The 12,056-nt window shown below is 41.5% G+C and overlaps 1 protein-coding gene across 3 annotated transcripts in view; it reads left to right on the top strand.

The window, feature by feature from the left end:
- LOC101175682 (receptor-type tyrosine-protein phosphatase N2) overlaps positions 1–12,056 on the top strand; it is a 383,081-nt gene that overhangs the window by 23,681 nt on the left and 347,344 nt on the right. Inside the window, exon 1 of one of the 3 annotated variants that reach the window (XM_023965498.2) lies at positions 3,760–3,876. The exons of the other annotated variants lie outside the window; for them this stretch is intronic. The gene's annotated coding sequence lies outside the window, so the exon portion shown is untranslated. Of the gene's footprint in view, positions 1–3,759; positions 3,877–12,056 lie in introns of those variants that run through there. 3 annotated transcript variants of the gene reach the window in all.

The raw sequence follows: 12,056 nt of genomic DNA, 5'->3' as shown, positions 1-12,056 counted from the left end.
AGTTCTCCAAGGGTCAACCATGCCATAGTTTTGTATAAATGTATTAACATGATTTGTTTGCATGTGTGTTAGTATTCTGACAAGGGGAAGCAGGGTCAAGCACTGGATGGAGAATACAATTAAAGTCTCCCCCCAATAAGGTTTACCTAAACGATAATATAACTGCCGTTTTTGTCTTTTCAAAGTGCACATCTCTGTGTAGCAAGATGGCGACCCCCCTGCTCGGACATTAAGGTTAGAATGGTATCCCTGATCTTCTTAGTTTATTGTGATCCTTATTTAATAGGTGTGTTTCTTGTAAGTATACTATTTGACTCTTTAGTTTGCTGAGATGTGAAAACACCTTGTTACATTTTATTGGACGGTTGAGACCTCTCACATTCCAGCTAACCCATTTTAAATCAGCACTCATGTTGTCATGTTAAACCCTGTCTTCTTATAGCACACTCCTTTATTATGAATCCAATAAAACAGTGTTCTTGAACACAAACAAAAGAGAAAAATAAGACCCTGAACACAAAACACAAGCACTAGCTGTGTGAAAAGGACCCAAAGAACAGTTAAATAACAGAACCCCACTACATAATGAACTAAGACTGACATCTTAATGTGTTTAAATTAGAAAAAAAAAAGAAAGTAGAATAGAGAATGTTCCAACAATCTGGTAATTAACCCCCTATAACACAAGAACAAAGGCTTACCACCAATACCTGGTCCAGACCGGGACCCTCCTTCTTTCAAAGTTCACCCAAGCTAGTTCAGCATGATGGTGAGCAGGGAAGAAGAAGAAAAATGCAAAATCCGAAGTGTATACCAGCATCTTTGAATGGGACAGTTGCATGTCATTTCTGCTGCTTTAGTTTGGTGGTTACACATGTTTTAGCCTCTAAAGGGCATTTGAAGCAGAATTCCTCTCCTTTGGGGGTGGTGATCCTGAGTGTGGCTGGGAATAGAAGTCCGTAGCGGACCCGGTGGAGCCCCCGCAAGAGTGATCTTACCTCCCCAAAAGCTGCTCGTTGCTCGCTGACAGTCTGGGTGTAATCCGGAACAATCGTGATTCTGTCGCCGTTTTTCGTGGTGATTGTTTTCAGCTCCGCCGCTTTCTTTAGAATGCTCTCCTTTTCTTTGAAGTAATCGCATTCAATCAAAGGTGCGTGGCAGTTCGTTCCCGTCATTCGGCTTGCTGCGAAGGCGATCCAGGAGCGGGACTGAGGTTAGTTTCAGTGACTCGGCCAAAAGCTTCGCTACAAACTGTGTTGTAGCATTGCCATCTTCCCGTCCCTCTTTCACTCCCATGATGCGCAGGTTGCATCGACATGATCTGGTTTCTAGGTCCTCACGGTGGTCTTAGGAGTGCTAGCTCTTTTTTCATTGCTCCTATGTCAGCCTGCATCGCGTGGATGGAGTCGGAGTGGGCAGCCGGCCCAGTTTCCAGGTCTGTAACCCGACCAGTTGTGTCTTGAATTTTGCATTCAATTTTCTCCAATGAGCCCTGAAGCTCTACAAGCTGGTCTGAGTGCGTCTTTGCTGTGTTCGCCATTGTGGTCATTAATTCTTCTCTCAAGGCGCTAATGGCGTCCAGCACTTCCCGCTGGCTGTTAGCATTAGCCTCTTGGGAATCAGCTTGGCGACTTTGATTTTTAGGCATTTTTCTTACCGAATTTAGCTGTCCTTAGATTTACTGTTGTGAAAGCAAATATTTTTTTATATGAAATACAACGCTGGGATGTTTGCTTTCATGCAAAATTGGAGGGGGCCATCAGAGCTCAGCTTAAACACGGCCGTTCATGGCTCTGCACATACCGGAAGTCCAAAGCACGATACTTTAAAGTTGGAAAAAATGCTAAAAATAGTTACTGAGGGTCAAAATTAAATAGGTGCTGAACACATCTGTATACTTTAATTTGTTGAATAATTTATACACAAGAAAAGTGTACTATCCATGTCTATAAAAGAAATATTCTCTGTAGGACAAATAAATTCTTGTATGTAACTTATATGCTGTTACTTTCTGTTGGATGAATGGGGAAATATTCGGTTCTTGCAGTTGTAAATCTCACTCCAGAGGAGTCAGTGCCTCACCAGCCATCAACCCCACCGCACGTCACTGCAGTGGAGCTAAAGCTCCGATGTAAAAAAGTTAACAGTTTTACGAATCTGAACACTATTGTTAGTATCAATTTTGAAAGGAATAAAACTATTGCCGTTTTCTGCCCCACTTTAAGCACACTAAACTTTATTTTGTATTGGAGATTGTAACAGTTACGTTTATTCACGTTAAAAAGTTTTAATAAAAGGCGCTACAAATCTAAAAACCTTTGGAATTTACACTTGCAGCTAATTATATCTGAGTGCCATCTTGTCTGGAGCCAGATCTCCCTCAAAAACAGACCGATGCAGCTAAAATAAACGTTACTGTGACTAATCCAACTCCCAACATTGTCAGTAACAAGTAAAAAGCAGACTGAAATTTTGAGTGCCGTATAGTTCTCAAAATCAGTTTAATATCAGTAACCACAACCAGAGTTAATCCTGCGTTAACACCAGACATGATACGCCAGTGAAATTCGTGTTGACTGTCTCTATTTGGACGTGCGGTGAACTCACTGCTTAAGATCCGTCTAAAAATGTGTTCATAAACTTGATGCCCCAAAACATGTGGAAGGAGCTACCACCAAATGTTTTTAGCCTTATTGCTACATGGGACATTGTCTGTGTTTATCACATTTACAATGTATGGAAGACACAAAGCATGTTTAGAGATTGGGTGTCTGTATTTTGAAGGGCTCTACAAAAGCATAGGTAATCATGTCCCCATGTCTGGGTTCATTAGATTATTCACAGACTCTCCCAGTTAGACCATCACCATGACAACAGGCATAAGACGACCCCAACTCGTCTGACTCACTACCATCTGCACGCGGTTTGCTGGTCCTTTAAAAACTGCATCAGGGGTGCATCAGTCTAACAAGTCCACGCAGTCTGAGCGTCTGAATATTGCCTTTTTTTTAGGTTTTACCTTACGAACGACACCGAGCTTTAGTGACTCTCTTCACAGCGTAGCTTACTAATGAGGTGATATCATAAACTCTTCCTGCTCTCTAGCAGCGCTCCCACCATAAGCTTTTTCTGCTGTGCAACTGCCTTGTTAGACTAATTGGCTGGTTGTGGGAGGGCCCGGGGATTGAACACTGGGTTTTCAATCCTTTGGTTAAAATTTTAGTAACTACATCCGTTTTAATATGAAACTGTTTTGAAGCTTCTGCCCTATAAACAGACAGAGAACAAGCATGCATTGATCAGCCGAGAATTAAAAAACAAGTAGACAAGCTGACAGGAACACAACTGTTTTTGCCCCACTGTTGAAAGAAAGATCCCAATTGGGGTTAAAATAGTTTGAAGCAGACAAAGATGTTTGCATATATGTATGATGAGCTATATGACAGGTTAGACACAAAGGAAGGAGAGAAGGACTTGTACAGACTAGCCAGACAGAGAGACAGAGACATGTATGTATGCATATATTTACTGAAAATCAATATTGCTTTTAAACTGTTGGAACTAGGAAAGAATGAATAAAGCAGGGCGGAAAAAATAAAACTATACTTAGATGAAATTGAATGTTTGGAAAGTGAGTTATAAATTTAAGAAAAATATTTAAAAATAAAAATAAGATTCCAAAAATAGGTCAACCGCAACAGGTGAGATTAATTAAACCCGCGTCAGCGTGCCTGCGTGCGCATGGTGATTTACGTGTCGCGCAAAAGCGGTGATCACTGATCTGACAGGCGAACTGAAGGAAGCAGACTTTCAGGCCAACCGTCAGATGAAGGAAAAATCCACCCCAAAGCATCTAAAAAAGTGAAGAAGCAGCCGGTAAGATGCTCAAGTGATCGGGGGTTGATCAGCTGTTTCAGGGGGCACCTTTAGAGATCAGCTGTCTATCGCGTTATCGGTGCGCTTTAGACGTGAATTGTTTGAAATGTATTTTCTATGTCTGTTTGATTAATTGATCACGGTGCATTGTGTGAAATTTGATCATTTCAAATATGATATTTTGTTATTTGAAATTAAAGTATAGTTATTTGTAATTTAATTTCAATTTCATGTATTTTCATAAGCATTATTTCTGTACAGGTTTTTCACCTTGCTTGGTTTCTTCAACTACTCATTTAACACTGGAAAAGGTCTCTGTCTAAAGTCAAATACAAAAAAAGAAAAGAGACACGTTCATGGAGTTCTTGAGTGGAGTCCTGCCAGCATTTCCTCCATTTGATGTTTTCCCCTTCAAGTGGGGCAAAATAACTTGACAATGGTAGCCCCACTTGGACAAACTACGTAGCGTGGAGATCTGCTCAGGCTCTACATATTTTCATTTCACGTTTCCTTTCCTTTCCTAACCTAAATTTCTTTTCCTTCATAAGTTGTGTCTGACATTATTCTTTGTAATGTTTACAGAGAGATTTTGCCACAACCCCCTTTTTTAAAAAAGATCTATGGCTGTTAGAATGAACCGGCTGCTCCACACGAGGGAACCGTGTCTCTGAGCAGAGCAGCTGGAGTCTCGCAGCTTCGTGTTAGCAGGCAGGGAAGGTGCTTTGTCACAGTGTGCGGTTCGGTAGCAGCATGCCAAACGAATCATAACAATGATAAAAGCACGTTTAGAAGATAATCTCGCTCTGTGTCGGCGCTCTGTTTGTTTACAACGTGCCGCATAATATCTTCTTCTATGGTAGTATCGTTATTTGTCTAGACTAATCACTATCTGACACACATCGGACCAACGGACAGCCAATCACATAATGTGACGTCAGCACTAGTCGAAAGACCGCAAATGGTTGTTGCAGGCCGAATGGTTATGGTACCTACACCGGTCCCTGAGGTCCTTAGAGTCCGAGATGGTACATATGGCACTAACATGTCAGAGATGTACTTTGGTGCAAGGCCATGGAGAGACTTGTAAATAAGCAGAGCTGCTTTAAAGTCTATTCTTTGAGCTACAGGAAAGCCAGTGCAGAGACCTGAGCACAGTACTGATGTGATGGTACTTCCTGGTTCTATAGGACTCGAGCAGCAGCGTTGTGGACGTACTGAAGCTGTTCTACAGCTCGTTTGGGGAGGCCAGTGAGCAGGCCATTACAGTAATCTAACTCAGTGTTTTTCAACTAGTGTGCCGTGAGATATGGTCAGGTGTGCCGTGGGAAATTACCCATTTTCACTGATCTAAAAACATTTACCGTCTCCAGGATATCAGGTTTTTGTTCATCCAAACAGGCCCTGATAAAACACTGAGTAGTTAGGAATATGAATGTTCATAAAGAACTTTTTTCTTTGTGTTTATTTGATTCTATTAAAGACCCTTTGACAAGACAGTACCGCGATTTAGCTTCAGCTCTGTTTTTGGAAAAGTCCCACCCCTTCAATTGTCTCTGCCAATCATTCTTGGACCCCTAATCATACGTCATCAGTCTGACCAATCAGAAGTGGTTAAAGTCTTCACTTCCTTATTCTGATTTAGCTCGTAAAGTCTTTCAGTTCCACCAAAAATACCAGCTAAAGCTCGTCTTTAGCGGTGTAGCTTTCTGCAGAATCCGGTGTCAAACTGTGGAACAAGTGAACAAAACCATGAAGCTCAGAGATGGTAGTCAGTTTTTGCACTACATATCCAATGATGCATTGTGTTAAAGTGACAGTTTCTCTGCGCTACAATGAGTCTTCCCTGTTGACGTCTTGAACGTGAGAACGTGCAATTTTTGTAAACTGTAGACTGTACAGTTTCAATCTAGCCACAGGGGTTGCAAGCCAGTTACTTCTGTGCCGGTCCCAAGCCCGGATAAATAGAGAGGGTTGCGTCAGGAAGGGCATCCGGCGTAAAAATTGCCACAATAACCATGCGAATCATCCACAACACTTTAGACATACCGGATCGGTCGAGGCCCGGGTTAACAACGACCGCCACCGATGCTGTTAACCTACAGGGTGTCGGTGGAAATTTGACTACTGTTGGTCGAAGAAAGAGGGGAGGCAGAAGGGTCCGTTGCCAGAGAGAGAAGGGAAAAGGCAGGAACATAGGTTTGAGAATAGGGACTCTTAACGTTGGCACAATGACAGGGAAAGGCAGAGAGCTGGCAGACATGATGGAGAGAAGGAAGGTAGATGTACTGTGTGTGCAGGAGACAAGGTGGAAGGGCAGCAAGGCACGTAGTATTGGAGGAGGATACAAACTGTTCTATCATGGTGTTGATAGGAAGAGAAACGGGGTAGGAGTGATTCTGAAGGGGGAGTTTGTAAACAGTGTTCTAGAGGTGAAAAGAGTCTCAGACAGGATGATGAGCCTAAAGTTAGAAATTGAAGGGGTGATGGTGAATGTAGTCAGTGGGTATGCGCCACAGGTTGGCTGTGAGTTAGAAGTGAAGGAGAGATTCTGGAGTGAGTTGGATGAGGTCATAGAGAGTTTTCCCAGAGGAGAGAGAGTTGTTATTGGAGCAGACTTTAATGGGCATGTTGGTGAGGGCAACAGAGGTGATGAGGAGGTGATGGGCAGGTTTGGTGTGAAGGAAAGAAATCTGGAGGGACAGATGGTGGTGGACTTTGCGAAGAGGATGGAAATGGCTGTAGTCAACACTTACTTCCAGAAGAGAGAGGAACATAGAGTGACATACAGAAGTGGAGGTAGGAGTACTCAGGTGGACTACATCCTATGTAGACGAGGTCATTTGAGAGAGGTTAATGACTGCAAAGTGGTGGTAGGAGAGAGTGTAGCCAGACAGCACTGCATGGTGGTGTGTAAGATGACTCTGGAGGTCAGGAAGAAAAAGAGAGGGAAAACAGAAAAGAAGACCAAGTGGTGGAAGCTACAGAATGAAGAAACTTGTGAGGAATTTAGGCAGAAGTTGAGACAGGTCCTGGGTGGTCAGGATGAGCTTCCAGATGACTGGGAAACTACAGCAGAGATTATAAGGGAAACAGGTAGGAAGATGCTAGGTTGTGTCATCTGGAAAGAGGAAAGACGGTAAAGAGACTTGGTGGTGGAATGAGGAAGTACAGGACTGCGTCCAGAGGAAGAGGTTGGCTAAAAGGAAGTGGGATGTAGAAAGGACTGAGGAAGGTAGACAGGAGTACAAGGAAGCGCAGCGTAGAGTGAAGAGAGAGGTGGCAAAGGCCAAACAGAAAGCTTATGATGAACTATATGACAGGTTAGACACAAAGGAAGGAGAGAAGGACTTGTACAGACTAGCCAGACAGAGAGACAGAGATGGGAAGGACGTGCAACAGGTAAGGGTGATAAAGGACAGAGATGGAAAGGTGCTAACAACCCAGGAGAGTGTACAGAAAAGATGGAAGGAGTATTTTGAGGAGCTGATGAACGAGGAAAATGACAGGGAAAGAAGGGAGGAAGATGTGGTTGTTGTGGAGCAGGAAGTAGCAGAGATTGGAAAGGATGAGGTTAGGAAGGCTCTCAAAAGGATGAAGAGCGGAAAGGCCGTTGGTCCTGATGACCTACCTGTGGAGGTATGGAAGTGCTTAGGAGAGACAGCAGTGGAATTTCTAACGAGTTTGTTCAATAGGATTCTAGAGAGCATGCAGATGAGCTTCCCTGAGACGGTTTCTGACAGTTTGGGCAGAAATTCTGTGGGTATGCAAACCGGGGCTGGTCTCAGACGATCTTGGAGGTGGACATGCTGGATGTGGAGGTCTTGGGCTGGTGTGGTTACACGTGGTCTGCGGTTGTGAGGCCGGTTGGATGTGCTGCCATATAGTAGCCATGTAGTAGTTTTTAGCTAATTTCTATTAGTATGTTTATTGCTGTGTAGAGGTTTAAATTAATTTAATCCTTATGTTTTCTGCTAACATTTTTGTTACTTAATAAACTCTCGTTCATTAACGAAGCTAACACAAAAAACAGATTTAAGCAAAAATATTTAATGAAAGAAAGGTTCTTATTTATTGAAAGTTGCTGATGCCTTGTCATGCAATGCTAGACTTAATTGGTCTGTGGAGGGAAGTGCGTGAAAGATGAACTTGAAAATCCCCTGAGCTAACAGATCCATTACGATGGCTTAATCCATTATGGTGAGACTGAGGCTGCCTTCTTTTGGGAGTCAGGCCTTAACTGTAAAGTGCAGAAATGCAATAAGTTGTTCTCATTTATTCCACTTTCGACCCCAGTTGTGTTTGCGGGTTTGCCCCCCCGGTTCATCCCCCAACTTGCATGACTCGTTTTTGTTCCATTTCTGTTTTTTAACCTTTGGGTGCAACATTAACATCTGGTCATCGATTTCCATCAATCTCCTCCAATTGAATGCAGCCTGTGCTTCTGACAAGGGCTCTAATCGGTACCATAAATCACTGCAAAACAGTTGCGGCTCCGAGGAACAGCCTTCTTGTAGATGACTGGGATAAATGTCCCAGACTTGATGCACATGAGTGTAATTATGAAGGAATATCCCTCTGGAAATCGGACAGAAGTGGTGCTGCGTGAGATCCGGACTGAAGACGATAACATGCCTTTAGATTATTTTTTATCAGACACTGGTTTGTTTTGTTAAATGTACCGACATGTTTCGGTGGAATAGCTTCTGCCTTCGTCAGGGTCGTTTTGGATTCTAAATTGTGTTATTTAAGTGAAACTGTTTTTCTTTGCGTTTTGATTTTTCCTTGGACGAACCTTGACGAAGGCAGAAGGTATTCCACCGAAACATGTTGGTACGTTTAACAAAAAAAAACCAGTGTTTGATAGAAAAATAAAAAAAATAATAATTTAAGTACTCGGTATCTACAATGAACTTTATTGAATCATGCCTGTAGATGTTAGTCTGTCTTTCCCACACACCCTGGAATTCAGATGGAAACATGTCTGCACTGTTTTATTGGTTTACTTTGAAGTCAAGGCAGTTTTCAAGCACAGAGGTGTATAATCTTTCTTCTACACAAACAAACAAAATCCATCCATCTTTCAAACCTGCTCAGTCCCTTTTGCGGTCACAGCGTTGCTGTCACCATCTGTCGCTGGGCCGCACACCAACACACTCTCATTAACACCAACAGACTTTTTAAAATCATCAATGAACCTAAGTAGCATGTTTTTTGACTGTGGAAGGAAACCTGTGTTCCATTAAAAAATAAAAAAAAACAACACACAGGCACGAGGAGAACTCAACACAGAAAGTTCCCAGGTGGTATTTGAACCAGCTCATTCTCACTGTGAGGGAAGGATGCTGACCACTGCCCCATCATGCAACCTGTAAACATAAAAAAAAAATCATAAATAAATAATACATCATTGCAAAAGTTTGGCAGAATCCACAAAAACAACAATGATTTGTATCTGGGGTACATTCCCTTAAGAGCCTGCATACATTTTCTTTTTCTAAGACAGTACAGATTTGCACTTCCCACTGTTTGGATTTTCGGCACAAAGTGACTCCAGCGACAAGCATGTCTTGAGCACAGGCTTCATTCCGTCATGAAAAACCTGGAAAAGTTTAGGAAATTGAAAATGCAATTTCTAGGTCTGTAGGTTTGCGAAAAAACGAAATCTTTTGTAAAATTTTGAAAAAAGTCATGAAATTTTAATATTTGGATGCAAAAAACAAACAAAAAAATAGTTTAACTTGAGATTTAAATGTAAATTGCAGCAGAAGTCCAACCTCTCGATATCGTTGATAGGACTTTATGTTGCTGTAAAGCAGTTGGAGTTGTCGTCAGTTCAGTGAATGGCGCTTTCAGCTTGCTATTGCGAAATGCTATGAAATGCCGGAATAAAGGAAATGATGGCAAAATGTAACCTCCGACTGTGACTCGTTTTCTGCATCACCACAGACAAAAATATACAGTTCATACTGGCCAATAGAAGTCCATTCAATGTTTTGCTCCGTTCAATATTTTGCCCTGTAAAGTGGATAAAGAAGGTAGGAAGAACAGGCTGAAGATATCCTTTTTTTTTTTTTTTTTTTTTTTTTTTTCTTTTAACTTGTTCTGTCCAACAGCTGAGCAAACAGATTAGAGCTGAAGGCTTTTTGTGTTGGACAGGTTTTACTATCACAAAAAGAGGTTATATAGCTTCAAGAAACTAGAGTGTAGATTTGTATAAACCCCTTTTTGTCGTATTATTTTTTATTTATTTGTTACATTTAGTGTGTGTGGGGAGGGAGAGGGGAAGAATGTGAGGGGAGGGTGGAAGAGAGTAAAAGGAAGAAAGGTGAAAAGGTGGGGGATACAAGCACTGGTTTGACTAAGTTATTAATTTAAGCTGTAACAATTATACCAGATCTGCTGGAAAGACGAATGTTACATCAAAGGTGAAAATCTGACACTAAGATGAGCGAGAAAAAAAAACTGTCCATCAATACACTGTAGGTAAGGAGGAGGGATGAAGCAGACAGGGAGCAGTGTGGAGTGAAGATATCCTAACGAGCACATAAACAAAACGAATAATGTCTATGATACACGGATACTTGTGACTTTTCAACTTTTAACTTCAGCTCATCTTATAGTTTTTATGACCAGGCGTGTTGTGGTTTGGGTTCTGATTGTGTTCATTTAACTTCCTGTCTTATTTTGAAGGTTTCTTCCTGCCTGTCTTAGTTTGAGTTTTACTTCCCTGGTCCCGATCTCCCCTGATCGATTTCACTTGTGTCTCGTCATATGCTTGTATGCTTTTATATAAGCCTTGTCTTTTCCTTCCTCTTGTGCTGGTCCGTTCTGTGTGCTACCCTGTTCCTCTGTGTAACCTGTTCTTTGCTTTCTAAGTTTACTGATTCTTGAGAGTCGGGACAAAACACATCCCACGTAAAATAAAACAAAAAGTCTTTTATTATGGATAAAAATCATTAATTTAAAATGGACTGACTTACTGTGCTAGATCTACGGGATTTGTGAATGCTGTTAAGTTTTAGCCTAGATAATTACTTTTCTTAAAGATGTACTTGCTCAAGTGAATGACTAGTGATGAGGCGCCCTATGTTATTTCTCTTGTCCTCTGCATTGGGTCATAATAGCCACCAGCATTGAAAAACATTAAGTCTTTATAATTGTGAAAACATTTGTCAAATTAAAGATGAGAGTTTAAAAAAGAATAAAAAATAAAAAAATGGAACAGTATGAACAGTAAATGGAACAGATTCTGTTTTTCTGAAGGTATTTTGTCCCAACTTAAGAGTTTGGACAAACTTAACTTAAGTGAGTTCCGCAAGATATTAGCAAATAAAATAGAACCAAGATCACCCGTGTTTTTAGTTTTTTTATTGAATGTAATTTGCTTCCATAAGTTTCGGTAGTGTCCTCCATGCCAACATAAGTGTCCGTTTATACGGCGGCTGCAAGTTTAACGGTGAGGCAGACAAATGTATGTATGAAGACGCCAAAGAGCAAGGATGTATGAAGATGTGTCTTGGTTTGATTTAGTGGTACCGACTACAAAAGTCTGACTGAAATGTGGAAAATTCTGTGAAAGCTTATGGAAAAGTTTTGGAAAAACCATGGAAAACCATTGCTAAAAAAGTGCATGAACCCAGTAGGCTACCTTCACAACTACAACTGCCAAAGCACGATGGGGAAGCATCGGCAGAATCTCCAAACTCCTGCCGCTCCACAGAAACTGTCCTAGAAAACGACTTTTTTTTAAAGAAACGGCATAATTGTAAAATTAAAAGACCCCTGGGAACCTTTGTAAATAGATCAAAAGATTATTGGAGTGAGACTTTATGTCGAAGACATTTTCCTGAACATCCTCTGTTCAGCTAACATGCATCTTTGTTCTCTACTGTCTCACATTAACTCTGACTTTGGTGACGTTTCGTGCTGCTTTTGTGGGTATTTGCTTTCCTGCGTCGTCGGTGAAGACAAAACTGCTTTTTATGAACTCCATTTGTTCTGAGTTCTGAAGTTTAGTGTTTTTTGTGTTTCCCTTCATAAGTGAAAATGCTGTTGCCGTTGATGTCTGAATGTTAGTATCCAGCAGTTACTCCAGTTATAATGAAGATGATGTGAGGAATGGAGCTGGGAGTCCAGACGGCTGCGGCAGAGGCGAGGCCTGTTCCGTGCTGCCTGCAGCT

The sequence above is a fragment of the Oryzias latipes genome, chromosome 17 (assembly GCF_053564925.1).
Source record: "Oryzias latipes strain Hd-rR chromosome 17, Olatipes_Hd-rR_3.1".
Lineage (NCBI taxonomy): Eukaryota > Metazoa > Chordata > Actinopteri > Beloniformes > Adrianichthyidae > Oryzias > Oryzias latipes.
Note: the sequence above shows the minus strand (reverse complement) of the source record. Positions and strands in the feature narration are given on the sequence as shown.